Source organism: Ischnura elegans, assembly GCF_921293095.1.
Source record: "Ischnura elegans chromosome 13 unlocalized genomic scaffold, ioIscEleg1.1 SUPER_13_unloc_4, whole genome shotgun sequence".
Lineage (NCBI taxonomy): Eukaryota > Metazoa > Arthropoda > Insecta > Odonata > Coenagrionidae > Ischnura > Ischnura elegans.
Genome location: NW_025791660.1, coordinates 2567310 through 2581061, shown reverse-complemented (window position 1 = coordinate 2581061; position 13752 = coordinate 2567310). Strand labels below are relative to the sequence as shown.

The window sequence follows — 13752 nt, the reverse complement described above, 5'->3', positions numbered from 1 at the left end:
ATTACATCTACAGTCTTTAAATATGAGAAAGAGTTCAAAATTCTTAAATGTAGAATTAAAAAAGTTTTAAAATATTTTTTTTATTCAAATAATGTAATAAACTAGCTAATATATCACTTATTGTTGGAAATATTTCATTTTTCGATTTTAGGCCTGCTGCATACGCAATTCTCTAGCTGTTCAATACGCAAATGAAATCCGGTATGTATGCTAATCCTTGCTATCATTGTCAGTTAATAGAAAGGCGTCAATGAGCATGGAGTTCGTGGAAAATATATGATGTCTTTTCTGTTGAAAAGCGATTTATTTTTGAGGTCCTTGTCAATGTGAGCTTTATAAGCCATTCTCCTGGATTATTCTCAAGTTTTTTGCGTTATCGTAAGTCATGGAAATGAACGTAATGTATTAGAAATTTGTAAATCACTGAGTGCTGTGGGGATGATTTTTGAGGAGTGAACTGGTTTTACAGATAGATTGAGATATTGCTGTAAAAATATAAGTATTACCGCTGGGAATTTATCTGAGTCTTCAGAAAGGAATTCTGAGGGTACTCCGTGCAGACTTTGCATGAAGATAAATGATTATTGTTACAACATATTCTTTTCAATTGCAGGAAGCCAGATTACTGGAAAGGATGCCTTAGGCAATTTTTTTGACCTACAAGTAAGTGAGGGTTTACATTTTATTGATCTCCTTAGTTATTGTTTTATTCCGTTGTATGTCTTCCACAGCAAGTCTGAAATATCTTGCGCATATGTTTTCATTCATTTCGTAGGTTGCTGTTGGAGATGACCTGCCTGCCAGCCCACTGTGCTTGAAAAAGCTCATCGAATTCAATGATTTCACAAATATTTGTCATAAATCGGACGGAGAACTGAGAAAATTTTCGTGTAGGAATTACCTCAGGGTGAGTGCATCTTATTTTATTTCATTGGAAGCCTCGCGTAACTTTAAAATAATGTGAAATCATTCACGTAACCAGATATTAACTTGTTCGTGTTAACTTACCGTGTACCCCAGCCGCAATAGTTCAAAGTTCATGTGGGCTAGAATAAAATTTTTGACAAATGTTTGTATTTGTGGTTTCAACAGATTATACCATAAACTTGAAAATGTAATTAATCGTGTATTTGATGACTCACTTTCTATGATGGGCAAAGTATTTGTTTACACGTTACATTAACACGTACGGGTTAATGTCTAAATGTATGAACGCCAAAGTACACCGTGTAACCGCCCAACTTGTTCGAATGCATGCACAGAAAATAGAACTTGTTCTAATGTGGTTCATGCATTCGTATATGTACCGTTCTGGTCCACAAAAATAATTCACGAAAATGTACATTAACATTAATTCATCGTGTAAACAGGCCTTAATGCTTAGTGACTGCATCAATTTATTACATGAAAAATTAACTCAAAAGCACTTCTTATTAGAGATCAAAACTTAATGTAGCATTAAATTTGTTAGTGAACTATATTGAATGTTATGAAAGGACCTCGCCAATGATCGACGGAGCAGTGAAAAATGTCCAATTTCCCGCTTAGTGTTTCCGAATCCTGACGAGGTATTAATTAACTCGCAGTTGGTACCTCAATTGTGACGGCCGAAGTCGCTTTTCCTTGTGTTATAACTAAGTGTTTGCAGTCATAAAAAGTCATAAAAGTGAATAATTTGAATTTACCAATGACCAACTCAAAACACATATCAATGAACGTGAAGAATTTTGTGGAATATATTTTCGATGTATTTCTTTTGCTTCTTACCTTCTCTTTGGTTTTACAACAGAATAATTCAGCTGCAAAAAATATCCAAAGAGGCATTTCAACAAATCGATTTGAATATTTTAAAACAAGTCGAGAAAAGTGATGTGACATAACTGGCTATTTAGTGTACTTGTTCTTAACTATGTGACAATATTAAATACGAATGCATTTTTATATTTGTTTCGTAATTGATTGATTTTATTATTTGCTAAAATTATATATGTTAGATGTTTATAAAAAAATTATGTGCTCGCAATAAAAATTTCATTCGAATAATTTTTTGTTTAATAATGTTTTGTGTACATAATATTGGTGCTGTCAAAAATAAAAATGTGGTATACATATAATTAAATCAGTAGAGATGGTTGCCTTACCGTTCTTGATTAAAGGTGTTTACTCCATGCATATACCTATGCTGGTTATTATCTATCTATATGAACCCATGAATGTAAACAAAAATGCATCGTGTAACCACAAAACTTGTGTGAATGCATGAATAGAAAATAGAACCAGTTCTGATATGGTCAACGCATATGTACACATTCCATTCTGGTCCGCTAAAGTTGTTCATGCATTCAATCAATAACTTGTGTATGTTAATGTGTGGTGTAAACAGGTGTTAAAAATATGAGGTGATGCTTTTGATTCTCATGATATATTTTTTTGTCTTCTTTTATGGAAACTCTTATTATTTGTACACAAGTTTTTTTGTAATCAGACTCATGGATTAGAGAATGGGATGTGTTTTATTTTATTGATCAATTTTGTTTAATTAATTTTGAGTACACGGAAAATTGTTTGTTTTTAAATTGGTCACACTCAAAGTTTAGGTTATTTCTAGAATCATATTTGCGCCCATTTTTGAAGTTAATTTACTGATGGGATGTGGTTTTTTATAGATCAATTTTGTTTATTTAATTTGGAGTACATGAAAAAAATAATTGTTAGTGTACAGATTGCAATGAACTTCTTGAACGGGAAAGTCTTCCTTTCTAGTATATTTAGCCATATTTTGCAGTTTTATTTTAATGACTGTCTTCGTGGGCAGGTCTAAGAATTAGTGGTGAATGAAATTGTTGAAGGTGCAATTTGTGATAGTTCATGTAGCAATCACTGGGTCCCAGAGATACTTTCATGGCTTCCCCTTGGTCACATTTCATCTATGGTCTTTAAATATGAAAAAGAGTAAAAAATTTCATTAATGTGGAATGAAAAAAGTTCATGTTAAATATCCATGTTTAAAATAATGCAATGCACCTCAATAATATATCACTCATCGTTGGAAATATCTCATTTTTCGATGATAACCCTGTTGCGTACGTAAACCTCTAGTGGTGCAATGCGCAAATGAAGTCTGGTATCTAAACTAATTCTTGCTAGCCTGGTCAGTTATGAGCTAGGGCGTCAATGAGCACGGAGTTTGTGCAAAATATTTGCTCTTCTTTTTGTTGAAATTCGATTTTTTTTAGGTCATATGTTAATGTGAACTTTTTACGCCCATTTACTTAGTTATTCTCAAGTTTTTGCATTGGCGTACATCATAGAAATGAAGGTAACGCAGACTCGCTCTGTGGCAATAACAAAATAGTCACGACGATAACAAACATCTATGACGATATTGATTCATAACGTGAAGGGTGCGTGAAAACATGTGAATTGTTCAAAAGTTTTTACGGTGCTTGTATTGTGCAATGGTTTACTCCGAATTCGTAAAGACGCATCCTGGGAACATTCTGAAGGTAGATTTATTCATGGCAACTTACTTCTTCTCCAGTAATGAAGATTTCTTTGTGCAGAGTTGTGAAGCCGCGAAATTGAAATGTAACATAAATTAAATCAATAATCTCATTCACTAATTATCTAAAGCTTGGTTTGTGTCTCATTTAACTACTGTCATTTACTCATTGCTTTTAATGTGTACTTGGCGCAATATTGGACTATGTGAGGTTAACGTTTTGGAGAAATACAACGGATCATATTATATGCTGATTTACTTAGCATTCTTAAGGTCTGGAAGAGAGAAATACCGTGTTTCAGCAGGTTGTTAGGTTCAAGTGTTAATAAGTTTGAGCCTTTTCACTGTTGGGGCTAAGGAGACACCAGAACATTAAGTGAGAACAATAAGCTTATACTGTGGAAATCGCCATGGATGAGGAGGATGTGAAAGTAATAAGTGCTATATTGTGCTGCATCTTCCAGTATGCATACATTTTTAAAACTGTCAATTATTCAGGATAAATATTTCACATGACTGATGATGGAATTAAGATATTAAAAAATAAATTGTATAGAGAGATGAATAGGTTTTACTAAAACTGGGACAAATAGTCTACTGGCACCACATAAATCTATTGTTTACTGGCCTCTGATGTCATGCTCTGCCAACATGGCAATGAGTCGTTTTGAGCGCAAGATTAATGCAAAATTTTCAAAGTGAAATTTTACGAATAATGTTCAGCTTAGAGAAGAACTGCTTTGACGTTAATTTACAGCACAAAGGATATTTTTTTTATCGCATAATCATTTATTTTCAGTACAATTTCAGTAGAGGGTACCCCTGTTCAGACTTTGCATGAAGAAAAATGATTATCATTACAGCATATTCACTTCAAATATGGCAGGCGAGATAACTGTAGAGGATGCCTTATATTATTTTGCCGGCTTAGAAGTCTAAGTTACATTGTATTGATTTCCTCAGTTATTGTTTTATTCTATTATATTCATATTCTATTCATTACTTTCCACGACAAGTCTGAAATCTCTTGCATATGTTATCATTCCTTTCGTAGGTTGCTGTTGGAGATGGCGTGCCTGCCACTATATGCCCACTGTGCTTGAAAAAGGTCATCAAATTCAATGATTTCAGAAATATTCGTAATAAATTGGACACATAACTGATAAAACTTTTGTCTGGAAATTACTTCAGAGTGATTAATTCTCATTTTTTTTCATTGTAAGCCCTGTGTAACTTTCAAATAATGTTAAATCATTCACGCAAGCAGATATTAACTTGTTCGTGTTGATGTACCATTTAGCCCGGCCTTAATAGTTTCAAGTTCATATCAACGAGAATGAAAAATTTAGCAAAATGTTTGTATTTGTTGGTTCGACAGATTATAGCTATAGATTGAAAAAGTAACTTCATTGTGTATTTGATGAATTACTTGCCACGACGGGCAAAGTATAATGCTTAGTGACTGCATCAAAGTATTACGTGTAAAATTTACAAAAAAGCATATCAATTAGAGATCAAAACTTAATGGAGCATTAAAGTTGTTAATTAATGATATTAAATGCTAGGAAAGGACCTTGACAATGATCGACAGACTAGTGAAAAATGTTCAGCATTCAACAGAATACATGAATTGATTAATTTTTACAAATACAACCCATAAATATGATGTTTGAATTGAATGAAACAAATGTCTTGAATTCTATATTCATTGAGTCATCACATTCAGTTTGGTCTAGTTTTAGCTCATTATAACGTTAATAACCCGGCGTTACTCACATGAGATTCCCGATCGAGGTTACTCGAATAGGGTGCTCCTGACACCACATAGGACATTAAAAAAATGGGTTAGACAACATTTCATTTGAAAAAATTGATTAATGTATTTTAAGTAGAGCATCATTGAATCTACAAAGGGTCATCCCATAAAACAGTAAACAATTTAATTATGGTTATAAGCAGTGCCCAAATGCAATGCAATAAAGATGAACTAATGGAATTAGATTTTATAGTGAAGGAATGTAATGGAAGGGAAAAATTTAACTTTGAGTTTATCATTTAATCATCTGAAAGTACTTATTATGATTTAAATCAATTTTTACTTGCTGTTTTAATGTGAAGGGAGAGCGTCATCCTCACGGCGGAGGTGACTCACAATGGCCCAGAAAAATGATGCTCGATTATAGTGTTGACATGTCTGAAACAATTACCATTGTGACTCGGTGTTCCATCTGAGAAATTTTTGTTCACACTTCTAATACGTACCTGATAATACTTGGATTATCCTGAGACTACACTTGAAGGTGGTGTTCCCCCCAAAATTTATAGCCTAATCCTCATCTGTCTCCTACAAAAATTACTTCCTCAGAATCTTCAATATGCACTGTGAATAATGTTATCGTGGCATTAGCACGGTAGTCCTTTTCTTCTGCGTGCTGACTCATATTTCCGTAACTTATGAAAGTTTTGTAGTCTAGGTTCTTAATGAACGTAAACACGTATTGATATTTTTACAGTTTATTTTCCTCGTCAGTGATCCTTAGAATTTTTCTTACAGTCTTTGGAAGTATAAATCATATTGCTCATGCACGTCCAATTATTGCACGAGCAACAGAAAAAATTTGTTTTATTTATTTCACACACCACCGAAAACAGCCCTGTTCAGCCTTAACATTGGCCATAACATTTAACAATCACAAACATCCATAGGGGTAACTTACCCAGGCGGGACTCGAACCCGAGACCTTTGGTTTGGCAGGCGAGGACTTTACCCCGCCGCCACCGAGGCCAGCAATGTCTTTTTTCTCATTTTAATGTCTTTATTCTCATTTTAATGTCTTTATTCTGCGGTCATACGATACATCTACTACTTCTTTCTTTTCAGCTCATTTGAGATAATTTTATTTCTGATCTTCTCCTTATAAATGACTACCTACTCCCTCAAAAATTTTCGCAGGTATTTTGATCCATACATCTTGCTTCTTAGATTAATGTTATTGTACAGACTGTCCCAACGGCCGTGTGTCATTTTTGACCTCTAATTTTAGTAACTTCCACTCCAGCAATATTCGTGAAAATTGGCATACTTATGGGGAAAGGTCCTACGTTTTGTTGAATGCAAGCAAAGTTTTAGAATTTTGATCATTTGACCTCACAATGTGGGCCGAAACCAAAATTTTGAATTCGCCTCATGGGGTGTCAATGTTAAAAAAATCGAGATAGAAAAAAGTCTGAATTTCATTGATCTGAATGTCAAATCTTAGGTTTTTGGACACGAGGAAACCAAAAATAACACTTTTGTTCACGAAAATTCAACTTTTGACCCAGTCAGGTCACAGTCAACGACATAAGGGTGGCCAAAAAATAGCATACAATCAAAGGTGTCGATCCACAAGCCATAAGGCATCCCCTACAGTTATCTCGCCTGCCACATTTGTAGTGAATATGTTGTAATGATAATCATTTTTCTTCATGCAAAGTCTGAACAGGGGTACCCTCTACTGAAATTGTACTGAAAATGAATGATTATGCGATAAAAAAATATCCTTTGTGTTGTAAATTAATGTCAAAGCAGTTCTTCTCTAAGCTGGGTTTGAAAGGGTGCCCAAGTCATTGGTACTGTCCAAATACTCGTCTTATCCAGTATTTGACCTCCAAGGCTAATACTGAGGTCAAAGGTCATAGAGGTAAACATCGAGCCATCGTGACAGCCAACGTGTCAAACCACGGGTTTTAAAGGGTGCTTAACTCATTTTTGCAGTTCATTTATCAATATTGTTGATTTTTTGCCTTGAGGAGGTCACAATGGGGGTCCAAGGGTCTTAGAGGTAAACGTCAGGCCATCGTGACAACCAGCGTGTCGAACCATGGGGTTTTAAGGGTGCTTACGACAGTTTTGCAGTTCATTTATGAGTATTGTTGATTTTTGGACCTCCATAGGTCATAAAGGCATGATTTGATATATCAAGGAAACTAATGTCGCCAACCAAAGGGTGACCAAGTGAGTTGCGTGGTACACGTAGTGCCCATTTTGTTAAGTCGTTAATGTCCTGAGGTCATAATGCGGTCAGCATTCATGGAGGTTTGCACTAAAATATCCTGGAAATTAACCCGCTCACCGGAATGTTTTCAAGGATGCCCCAAGACAATGGAGCGGTAAACACCATGCTTAATTAAAGGCTTAAAATGTGTTCTAAAGGGTGGTGCCGTTCTAATTTCAATGTTACTTAATTAGTGATTAAGAAGGGGATGGTGGGTTGAGTTGAGCCAATTTCAAACTTAACTGTTCATTAAAATGAAAGTAAAATTTAGGTTTATATTAATGTGAAAGTCAAAGTCATATTTATAAATAATAGTAAAAATAAATATGAAGTACCCAGTATTCAATGTGCTCTTCCTCCAGAGCCAGGCATAATTTAATTCACTTGACAAATGATCCAGTAAAAACGTCTTCAAACATGAGCAGGGTAATAAACTCTGCACATCTTATTCTCTCTCTTTTCTGTTCTTCAACATTATTAAATGTTTCTTGCACACCAACTGCTTTAAAAATCCCCATAAAAAGAAATCGCACGGAGTGAGGTCGGGGCTTGTTGGTGGCCACTCAACTTCTGTCCCCATGGACACCAGCTGATTGCCAAACTTCTCTTTTAGCAAATTGAGGACTGCCTGAGACCTGTGTGCAGGAGCTCCATCCTGCTGCAACCAAACTTCCTCAGCATTTCTGAAGTTTTCCCACTCCATATCCCGGGAAAGACTTTCCTTCAGCATAGCCTGATAGGTGTCTGTCCTCATGTTCTTTTTGAAAAAGTATGTCCCAAAAACATGGCCAGCTTAAATGGCCATGAACACCATTACACCATTTCAGTTTGACGACCGCTCACGCCGTGCCTTTGGATTACTTGTCGCCCAATATCGCGTGTGGGTTGAAAAGACAGTACTATTTATAAAAAATATTGCTTCGTCCGAAAGCATAAGCTGAAACATAAAAGCGGTGGATGAATTTCATTTTAAATTTAGATGCATCATACTAGTGGATATAATATTATCAAAAGACATAAAGAGCAAAGGAAAATAACATAAAACAACAGAATAAATAAGATACTAACCTGAAATGTGAACAAAGTGTTTTCATTAAGCTTGTTAATCATCCAGTTGCGGAAATGCTTTCGATAGTCAAGATCTCCTTCACGAAGCTCCTGCACCATTCTCACTTTATAAGGCTTCAAGTTTAGAATTTTTATAACGTGTTGTAACACAGATCTGGAAATGTCCAATGAAAGTGCACGTTGGTGGATGGATCTTGATGGAGATGCAAAGACTGAAGCCACAACTGCGTTTCTGTGCTTTGATAAGATTGTTGGGTGCCCTTTACAATTCCTCTTCTTAACATGTTCCACGATGAAACAATTTCCCTTCCTAAATTTGTCGTATAACCTGTGGTCCACTGTGCTTCTAAGGTAAACACCATGCTCAAAGAAAATTTTACGAATCGTTTTGATAACTGACTTTCCGTTTAATATGTAAGTCTCGATTATATCCGCCCTGATTGCGGGAGTAAGGCTCTTCATGGTGGTTCTTTCCACTATGACTAACAATGAACTAATGCCAAAGAGACATGCAGCTGAATAGTTTCCCAAATGGGTATCATTGTTGCTGAGGTAAGGGTTCCTGCATGAAAAGACTTGAAAATACATCAAACAGTTTTTGAGACATACAATAAGGTCAATGAGTAACTTTGTAACTTATGTAGGGTAATGATATATGGACAGCGCTATACCTTAGAACAACTTTAAAAACCTTTTGTCTTTCTTGGTAGTTGTCCTGATATTCCCGTGAAAGATTCTGTGACATTTGACCCCTACATATTCATCGGAGGTCAAAAACTAACAAGAGGGATATGTTTATTGCTCCACTGTCTTGGGCACCCTTGAAAAACTTCTTGAGTGATATGTGACTTATTTCAAATTGAAGTAAGTAGTTTTCTTGTTTATTTCTATAATGCATTTAGAATCATGGTAATTGTTGAGGTGTAATTGTTAGACAAAACTAGAGATATTGTCGCTGTGGGGCCCTAAACTTAAAGGTTTTTTTTTACTTCTGCCCTAATCAAGCCATACTTTGACTATCGATTGACTTTCATGACTCGGCATCGTTGTTCAATGATCGCAATTTCGACTGAGGAGAATTTGAAAAAATGATTTCATTGGACATATTATTAGTATGAAAAATTTCCCTCCTCTTGATTTGAAGGTTGTGCAGTCAGATGGCTTCCAGAGATGCGTCTGTTCTGTCTGTCTGGACAAGCTGAGGTAAAACAGTATATATGAGGACTTCTGTGTTTTCAGAATCCAGTGTCTTGGGTAATGCTCCACCTTCCAGCTATAGTTATGATTGGAGGGTAAAGGCCATGGAAAAACAGCTGCTTGATGCTGGAGTTGAGCAAGATCCTCTTGTCAGTGAGTTATTGATTAAGGCAAACTCCATGTTGAAGGTGGCTTACTTAACTCTTTCTGCCAAAGAAAAATGTTTTCCATTCTACACATAGCATTAGAATATTTTTAATCTCTCTCCATTGAGGTGTAATTTTGAGAGGAGTACACTTCTCTTGTGTTTGCTTCCCTCTGAATTGGGTGCCGGGCTATTACCCCAGGCACTGTACTAGACCCTCTAGCCCATGAGTCTACCATTAAATTATTGCATTACTAGGTACTGTTTTTAATAGAAATATTATTTATGACTCACAATAATTTATACTTATGTTAAAAATTCTTACTTGTTCTATTCCCTGTAGAATTTTAAAGATTGGGTAAGGGAAATTTGGTTACTGTGTGGTAATAACGTGTGCAAAAACAATCTCTTGGCCAGGAATAAAAGGACTTCCAGAGTCCAGACAGAAGAAGGTCCTTAATGCATAAGCATATTAAAAGAGGCTATGGTATTCAGTGTCCGGGCAAGAGTGCAGTGGGGTTGGGCCTTCCTGAATTTTGCAAACCATAAGTGATGTCATAACAGATATCACTTTTCATGGCTGCGTTTACAATCACGGCATCTGTCGCATATGTTAATTTTTAGTTGATGTACAGCTGGTGATTGTTTTATTGTTGGCGTATTAACAGACTGTAAATTTGGTGACATTGAGACCGTGAAAACCTGGAAAAAACGGTGAACTTCAGTATGTAGGCAGAGTGGCAACCCTAAAATCTCCTTTAAATCACAGGTCGAAAGTCATTGTTTTTGCATTTAATATGTCTAAAGGATTCATTTGTCTAAAGAATGCAAGGTGAAGCCACTGGTTTCATAAAAACTCAATATTTTCTTAACATGCAGCCTTATGGCAAATTGACGAAGCTGGGCACGACATGATGGCTAAATGCGCAAAGAGTACCATTAGGCATGGCTTCACATCTGAGGGCTTATGCCCCCTCCAGGAATCCCTATGTAAAAGGGGGAGAGCTAGGAAACGTATGTATTCGGCATTCATTTATTTGCATAAGAATACCTCCGATGAAAATATGCGGCATTCGTCTCCTGGGTGAAGAAATGTCTACACATATATTTTCGTCTTTAGTAGAGAAAAGGTTAAATGCACTGAAAGCAATATCTTTTTATTATATTGAATTAGTCACACAATTTTGTTGTTTACTTTCAACAATGTAAAGGTGCTTTGCTGCAAACAATGTTACTTAACCTTATTTATGTACTTACTATAATAGTTCTGTTTTGCATGGATTTTATTGTTATTTTACTAATTATCAATGTGTTCAATGAATTGCCATCTTGCAATTCCATGTTTCCTTCCTGTGATTTAAATATTTCCTCAGTTTGTCACTCAATATGAAGTATGGGCATATAATTGGATTCCTTGATTTTTAAAAACATTTAACACATGTTCACGGTGTTCATTTTATATTGTCACCATAGGTGTATTCAAATTGAGCATTTTGTTATCAATGTGTTTGTGGCAATGGAAATAATGCAGATGTAACTAACATTTTTTTCCCGGTTGCCTGTTTGAACTTAAGAGTAGCTAATTATGCCAATCGGGAGATGAGAGAGAGAGGTCCTCCTGATTTTAAACCGAGTGCATTGTTGGTGTGTTTTTTTTATGAGGTGTGGAAGGAGGAGTTGTTTGGCTGATCTTCACCCTGCCTATCGTGGTCACACTTGCCTTTTCTTAATCAATTGCTAGTGTTCCACATGTGATTGATTTGGATTCTCCATGGATAGACCCGAGATTTACAGGCACATAATAATGAGAGGCAGCCATTTTGTGTGGTGGGTGTCTCTTCTGGGGTACCACCTTGAGAGAGGCAGGAGAATTTTTTCTCTTGTTAACGAATCCTTAATGCAACTTGTTTTCTATACTAAATGCTTCATTTGCTTATAGGTTGTCCCGCTGCCGTCGGACTTTGCATATTGGGCCAGAGCACGACGAAATTACGGAGAGTTTTGCTGGATGTTGGATGCTTCTATCCTCCAATTATATTATCAATAGGATTCAAAGACTTGGGGAGGGACGTAAGAATTCACCAGCTTATGAGTAATTTCCATTGGATACTTCTCAGGACTCATTGCTTGACATTGAGGGTGGTTCTATTAAGCATGATCCCTACTCCAGCTCAATGGGGAAACATTATTCATCGGCGTCATTTAGTAGCCATCAACTGATGGACACAAGGGAGAGTAAGACAATGTTTTCACTCTCTTGATTCATAATTATGTCAATTATTCATTTGTTTTTCAGTCGCCGTTGCGTTCATGCATTAACATGATATTCATTCTGTTGATTTCATTTCCCTTTCTGGTGATTTCCCATTCTGGCGATTTCAAATCCCTTTTGTGGATTTCAGGTGATTGACTTCATCACACCTTACCTTTGGGATTGTAGGGTGAGGTAGGAGTATTTTGAATTGTAAGTTCACAAATGTCATACTAATATATTTATATATATGCTATATCTTCACCTATTGGGCATATGTTCTTACATACATAGCCTCCGTAATTTATAGCTGGATGGGATGCAGAGACTGCAGGGGGCCGGACATTTTCCACCTTAACCAGGAAGGCATGCGCTTTCTCATAAATATTTTACGGAGGAGTAAAAACACATGGTTTTTAACAGTTTCATAGTAAGCATGTAAAAGGGGGTTTCTTTTCGGTTGGGGTAATTCCCTGGGTAAGGTCAGGAAGCATTTGCCTGGTAACCTCGATAGGTAATGTGGAATAACCAGGGAATAGGTGGTAACATATGCTGTTGGTAGTCGAGGGAAGTGAATCAACATTTTTTTAAACAATATATGATTATTACACAGGGTTTTGCAACATGAAGTGTCATAAACACATGCAAAGGCAGTGTTCACTATATTTTCGAAACTTCTTTACCATTTAATGAACTGCTGATTTCCTTCAAAGCTTGAGGAAATATTTTGGCATCAATGTGTTCATTCCCATACAGCACAAACGGTCTCAAGCTGGCATATAGGTCGTGTATTTCACGTGTTTTATCTCGTGTAAAAACCGTTATTACCCGAGTAAAAGCGGAATAAGTCTGGTGTATATATGGTCTTATGTCCGCCACAAACCGGATAATACACGTGTATGCACAAGGAACCCAATAACGGGACCGTTGTAGTTATTCCTTTCTCCACCAGGGTTAGGGTTTCTTGTTGATGACCGGAAAATGGCAGTGATCACGCAAACGGTGGCACATTACTAATAAAAAAACAGGTAATAAGACATTGTCAACATATTCGTTCAAAAATTTCATTTATTGTGTCAATAATAGGTTCCTCTGTATAAAATAATTCATCAGGAAATACGTACGTAGTACAGGACAAAACAATAGTGGTGATGATGTGAAAAATAATGTGAATGACATAATGGATAGGATAACAGCGAATACGATATGATGGATGGATCTTAAAAGTACTGCCAAATAGTTTAAAAAACCACAAAACCTTGGTAAAACCGCAAGTAGTTTCACTGAGCACAAGCACACCAGGATAAAGAGAATTAGCGAATTGTTAATGTCGTCGTTGTTGTCTCGTGCTTCCAGTTCGAGTCACACAAGTTATATCGTTACGTGATTGTTTTCCAAGCGTTCAATTCGCGTGATGCGAGGCATTGACGGAAGTAATTCGAAATTACTGAGAATTTTAAATTAACAAGCAGCATCATTCTAGTTGCAATTAATGGTTAACTCGTTTGTATTTCGACTGGAGCATATATGTAATCGTAATAAAATATACACC

General features: G+C 36.1%; 1 long non-coding RNA gene across 1 annotated transcript; it reads left to right on the top strand.

Moving 5' to 3' along the window:
• The first annotated feature begins 867 nt into the window (after positions 1–867).
• On the top strand, positions 868–10252 carry LOC124173104. Its single transcript, XR_006868384.1, has 3 exons — positions 868–907; positions 9318–9471; positions 9752–10252. It is a non-coding gene; the product is annotated as an uncharacterized LOC124173104 (long non-coding RNA).
• Positions 10253–13752: the final 3500 nt, after the last annotated feature.